Source organism: Ambystoma mexicanum, chromosome 1q (assembly GCF_040938575.1).
Source record: "Ambystoma mexicanum isolate Mex_15411 chromosome 1q, UKY_AmexF1_1, whole genome shotgun sequence".
Lineage (NCBI taxonomy): Eukaryota > Metazoa > Chordata > Amphibia > Caudata > Ambystomatidae > Ambystoma > Ambystoma mexicanum.
In genome coordinates this window covers 1,482,482,271-1,482,489,010 of record NC_090922.1, presented here as the reverse complement: position 1 = coordinate 1,482,489,010, position 6,740 = coordinate 1,482,482,271, and positions in this window count along the sequence as shown.

The following is a 6,740-nucleotide window of genomic DNA, read 5'->3' as shown; positions in this document are numbered from 1 at the left end:
CTCACCTCTGTATGAAAATAAGTGGTGTTTTACAGTGACTTATCTGATAAGGAAAAAGGGGTGTATCTATTATAATAGTAACTGTGTTTAGAATATTTTACAATAAGAGTGCTGGAGTGTTTTCAACAGCGTGTTTTTAAATAAATAATTATATACGTTGATACCAAAGCTCTGGTCAGTGTTTGCTTGTATTGTTGTATCTGAGTGCCTATTGTGTATACTTTGCATACTGTCTAACTCTTCTTGAGGGAAGTCTGACTGCTCAGCCGCAGCTACCAGGTAAATCTGGGTGGTACAGACTGCTACCAAGTGGGTTTACTGCCAACACCTGTAGTCTTAAATCTTTTGCAGTGGTCCCTAAGGGAACTGCACAGGTTTCTGCCTAACACTGGTGTACAGCGGTGGGATTTGTATTGAGTATACACTTTAGAGTGCTTGAGGATACCTTAGTACAACTAACCACAAAGCTTAGCACTGAAAAAGTAATCTTTCTAACATGTCAACTATGGAAACTTATAGTCAAGAGTCCCTTGCTACAAAAACTGCTGATTGTTTAAGAGTATTATGTAAGCATAAGAACCTCCTGACTAAAGGCAAGAAAATGGAATTAATAGAAAGGTTGTTAACTAACCAAAGTCTGGATGATAGTTCTGAGGAACCTACCATGACAGAAATTGTAGATAACAGTATAGAAATTGATATTGATCACAATGTTGATAATCTTGAGGAAGAGTCAGAAGAGGAGGGTGAGGCTGCTGTGACTGTCCCCCCTGGGCCTCTGTCTGCTCTACCTGCTGTACCTACTGGGCCTTTGCCAAGTCCCACACTTAGTCCTCAATATCTCGAATTAGAGAAAATGAAACTTGAACTAGAGTTCAAGAGACTGAATACTCTGGCTGAACAGAGACATCAGGAAATGAATCAAGAACTAAGGCTAAGGGAAATGGAGCTCAAGCATGAGCTAGAAATTAAGAAATTATCTGTCGAAAATGCTTCTCTCTCTGGCTCCTCTAGAAGTTCCAGTCCTAAAAGACCCCGGATGCCTAAAGAATTGGTTGGTATGTATGAGCCTAAATTGGAAGTGTTGGATTGGTTGTCTCTGTTTGAATATAATCATGGGCTCCAGAACATCACAGGAAATGACTTACTCACCTGGTTGTTCTCTAGGCTTCCCCCTGTTGCAACTGATGTGGTAATGGAGTTGGGGGAGGAGGATAGGAAAGAGTATGAATGTGTGAAACTAGCTCTGATAGCTAGATTTGGGAAGACCCCTTCCCAGTATTTTAAGAGGTTTAGAACCCTCAAAAAGCATGATGGTACCCCTTGGGCTACCTGGGTGAGTGAAGGGTTGAAAAACTTAGAGGGATGGATTAAGGGTTACAAGGTGAACACTTATGAAGGTGTGAAGAATCTTTTTATGTTGGAGTCAATTTATGATGCCTGCTCTCCTGAGCTCAGACAGCACTTGGCTGATTCAAAGGAATTAGATTCCCGAAAGCTAGCTAAGGCTGCTGACTTGTGGGTTGCCAACAGGGCCACTCACAAGGATTCTGGGGTAACTCAGAAAAAGGATGAGGGGAAACAGCCTAAAAAGGACTCCAAAGAGAATTCTAATACTGCAAATTCCAAAGAGGGCCCCAAACAAAACCAGAAGGGTAAGCCACCAGGGAAACCACAGCAGAATAGTGTCTCCTCTGGTGCCAAACCAGAGGGAGGTCAGAACAAGCCTCCATTCCAGAAGGAATTTGGTAAATGCTTTGTTTGTCGCTCTACTGACCATGTGAAAGGAGATCCCAGATGCAAGGGTAAACCTTCAGGGATCCAACTTGCCTCCTTAGCCTTCGCTCCAGAAGAGGAAGTCCTCATTGCAAGTGGAAACTTTCTACTGCTGGCTGATGAACACATTGGAGTCTCAGCCAGTGTTGCTTTAGTCTCTCTGGGGTTGTGGGAACAACAGAATTTAGATGTGTATAATTCTATCCCAGATAATACTAAAGAGTATTATAAAGACAGTGTCCAGGTGAATGGTCAGGGGACTCCTGCCATTAGAGACACTGGGGCCAGCATAACTGTGGTGGATGAATCATTTTTCAAGGCAGAGGATGTTGCTAAGGCACCCAAATGCCTCACCAAGTTAGCTGGAGGGCCTGTGCAGATGTGTCCCCAGTTACCAGTTCTCATCCAGTGTAATGACATGGCTGTAAAAATACCTGTCAGTGTACAATGTGAAGTGCCAGGTAGGGTTCTGTTGGGTAATGACATAAAAGCTCTTGGAGTTGTGTCACATACCCCCAGACCACCTAGTAAAAGGTTACAGGAGCTCACAAAACCTGCAAGAGAGAAAACCCTGAGAGGGTTATCTCAGGAGATGATGACAGAGATCACTCCTTTACCACTGGAGCAACTCATTGCAGTAACTACCAGATCAGGAGCAAAGGGGCAACCCAAGACTCCTAGGAAAAAGTCAGCAGCAAGCACTCCAGTGCTTCCAACAGTTACACCTGTAACTCCACCTCCAGCTGAGGCTGAGAGGGAGGTACAACCCTGTATGGTTGAACTAGACTCTGAAGAAGAGCTAGTGGGAGGCCAAGAACTTATTGGAGATCTAGACCCTGAGGACCATCCTGAGCTGCAGTCTTTACTGGCAGAAGGTGGGCCCAGCAGGGCAGCTTTCCGTAAGGGACAAAGAGAATGTCAAACTCTGGAGGGTCTCCGCCAACAGGCAGCTGCTCAGGCTGATGGGCAAGAGCCTGGGAAGTATAAGTTGCACTGGGAAGATGGCCTCTTCTACAGTGAACCAACTGAGTCTGAACCTGGAGACTACAAACGCCTTGTAGTACCTCAAGAAAACAGACAACAGTTCTTGCACTTAGCCCACAAGCTTCCTTTGGCTGGTCACTTGAGCTTCAAGAAGACCAAGGAAAGGCTCTCACTCTACTTCTATTGGCCGAAAATGGGGGCCGAAGTAGATACGTTTTGCAAGAGCTGCCATACCTGCCAAACTTCTGGTAAGGTTGGCGCCAAGAATGTGGCACCCTTAGTGCCTCTCCCAGTTGTGGGAGTCCCATTTGAGAGGGTAGGGATTGACATTGTTGGTCCCCTTGATCCCCCTTCCTCCTCAGGCAACAGGTTTATCCTTGTTGTAGTAGACCATGCTACTAGATACCCTGAGGCAATTCCTATGAGGACTGTTACAGCTCCGGCTGTGGCTAAGGCCCTCCTTGGTATTTTTACCAGGGTTGGGTTTCCTAAGGAAGTAATATCCGACAGGGGGTCAAAATGTATGTCCCACTACATGAAAGCCATGTGGAAAACCTGTGGAGCTACTTACAAGTTCTCAACCGCCTCGCACCACCCAAACCAAAGGGTTGGTAGAAAGGTTTAACAGAACCATGAAGAGCATGATAGGTGCTTTAGAGGAACCTCTGAAAAGAAAGTGGGACCTTCTACTGCCATGCCTTCTCTTTGCTTATAGAGAAGTCCCTCAGGAGGGAGTAGGTTATTCTCCCTTTGAACTTCTCTATGGCCATCCGGTCAGAGGTCCATTGGCCCTGATTAAGGAGGGGTTGGAAGGCGCTCCTCCCCCAAGCCAGGCAGAGTGACTGACTATGTGATAGGTCTCCGAAGGAGAATGTCACACATGATGGCAGAAGCTAGTGATAACCTGAAAGCTGGACAAGCTTTGGTCAAGCATTGACATGATCAAAAGGCTAACATGGTTGAGTTCACTCAAGACCAGCTAGTTCTCGTTATGCTCCCCACAAGGCAGAGGGCCTTGCAGGACAAATGGATGGGTCCCTTCAAAGTTGTGGGAAAACTTGGAGAGGTCAACTATCTGGTGGATCTGGGCAGACCCAGGGAAGCTCCTAGAGTCTTCCACACCAACCGACTGAAAGCGTACATCTCCAGGCCTGAAGTAGGAGCCTTGCTTCTAGCTTCAGCAGAAGAGGAAGAAGAGAGTGAATCTCTCCCTGGTCTCCTCAGAGGTGTACCTTTAGATGGAAAAATTGAAGGAGTCAATCTCTCTTCAGATCTGACACCTGAGCAACAAGAGGAGTGCAAATCTATGTTAAATCAGTTTGCCTCCCTGTTCTCACTCTCACCAGGCTTGACCCCTTGGGGACAGCACGAGATACTCACTGGTGACTGTCTGCCAGTCAAAAGCAGAGGATACCGAATGTCAGAAAATGTGAGAACCCATATCAAGGGGGAGGTCAAGAAGATGCTTGATCTCGGGGTAATAGAACCCTCTACTAGTCCATGGTCTAGCCCAGTTGTGTTAGTACCAAAGGCAGGATCCAAAGACTTGAGATTCTGTGTGGACTATAGAGCTCTTAATACAGCCACCAAGACTGATGCCCACCCTTTACCCAGGACAGATGAGTTGGTGGATAAACTTGGTGCAGCCAAGTACCTCAGCACATTTGACCTTACGTCAGGCTATTGGCAAATAGCCTTGACAGACCATGCCAAGGAGAAAACTGCATTTTCCACCCCAGTTGGCTTGTACCAGTTTAAGGTCATGCCTTTTGGATTAAAAAATGCACCTGCTACATTCCAAAGGATGGTAAACCAAGTTCTGGCTGGGATGGAGGACTTCTGCATGGCATACTTGGATGACATTGCAGTCTTCAGCCACTCCTGGGAAGATCATGTGAACCACCTAGGACATGTTTTGCAGGCTCTTGGACAGGCCAATTTGACTATCAAGGCAAGTAAATGCCAGATAGGTCAAAGTAAGGTGGTCTACCTTGGGCATGAGGTAGGAGGTGGAGAAATAAGGCCTTTGCTCAGCAAGATTGAAGCTGTGCAAAATTGGACAACACCTACTACTCAAACCCAAGTGAGAGCCTTCCTAGGCCTCTCTGGGTATTACAGGAATTTTATTGAGAACTATGGGACCATAGCTTCTCCACTGAATGTAATCTCCTCTCCAAAATTCCCTAAAAAGGTCAAATGGAATGAGGAGTGCAATCAGGCCTTTGAAAAACTGAAGAAAGCTCTTTGCCAAGCTCCAGTATTGAGAGCTCCTGACTACCACCAGACTTTCATTGTACAAACTGATGCTTCCAATGTAGATATAGGTGCAGCTCTAAGCCAACTGGATGAGAAGGGTAGAGAGCACCCCATTTGCTTCATCAGCCGTAAACTGAAGGATCCTGAGACAAGGTGGGCAACAATAGAAAGAGAATGCTTTGCTATTGTGTGGGCACTGAAGAAGTTTAGGCCATACTTGTATGGTTCTACTTTTGTCATTCACACTGACCACCAACCCTTGAGATGGTTAATGAAAATGAAGGGGGAAAATCCAAAACTATTGAGATGGTCAATCTGCCTGCAAGGGTTTGATTTCACCATTGAGCACAGGTCAGGGTGTCACCATCAAAATGCTGATGGACTCTCTAGGATGTATGTCATCGACTAGAGGTATGGTTCATCCAGGAGTGGATTAAATCCTCCTGTCCCTTAGTCTGGGGGGGGGGCGAGTGTTAGGGAGAATTCTCTGTTTAGGCTGAATTTCCTAACCTAGTGAGTCCCCCAGCAGCTTTGCTGGATTTTTGGGGTTTATTTTTTTCTCCTGCCAAGAGTGAGACTCTTTTACCCTCACTCTTGGACATGATTTGAGTGTGTTTCTTTGAATCTAGAAGTGTTTAATGGGCTATGGGGTCTTTTACTCCATAGGGCTTCATGTGTTTTGTGATGTGTGTTACACAGCACCCTCAGTGCAGTGACACAGGGGTGTCATAGTGACCCCCCAGCATAGACTCCATACCCTGGGACTGACTACTGTCTCCCAGGGCATGTAAAGTCACCATTGACTTTACTAGTCTTAAATTCTGAACAGAACAAGTACAAACCATCATATCGTGGACGTACTGGCTGGGGCAATTTGATTGCCCCAGGGTCTGTTAGTCGAGGGGGCACGTCTCCGTCCCCCCTGATCAAGTTTTGGCTGGTGGCAGTGGTACTACTTTTTATATTCAACCGCGAATATTTTCCTATGGGATTTCCCATTGTTTTAGGCTTCTATCTTTATTTAATTATTTACGGTAGCCTCGAACATACCGCCGGTTTATTTAATTAATATTAATTCTCCGGTTGGTATTTTTTGCCAAAACTTGATTCTAAAATGGCGTTTGTGTTCTCTTCTGTGACTTCAACCCAAGTCGAGCCCTTTGTTCCACTTTTTGGCGGGCTTCTCCACAGAAGCCCTCCAAAGTGGTGCCACTCTGTCTGGGGTACTTAGGAGGGGTGGAGGGGAATTTAGGCACCCTGGACTGAGTTGCCTAGGCAACTCAAGTCGCACTCCATCCTGATTGGCCCAAGTGGTGAGCCGGCCGGCTCACCACTTAGCATGTTTGAGTGACAGCTAGGCTGAGTGAATGGGGGTTTGCTGCATAAAAGCAGGGCTTTGGGGACTGGAACTTCAGAAGTCGCCACAGGACCTAAGAATCCGACGAGGGAGAAGCTGAGCTGACCTGCCACGACACCACCACCGGTGGAGCCCTGCTGGACCGTCTCACCACTTTTCCCAACGACAGAGGAGATCTCCCGCCAGAGAGTCTTCTTCCTTTGACTGGTGGGGATAACCAGTTTCACCGGCTTTTTGCCTTCCTGATGTACCTCGTGGCCGCCTTGCCTGTGCCAAGCACCCCGGCAACCGGGATACCACGTTTTACCACGACCGCGAAACAAACGTACCACCTTTAACCGGAAAACTCTGCGGCTGGTTTCTGCCC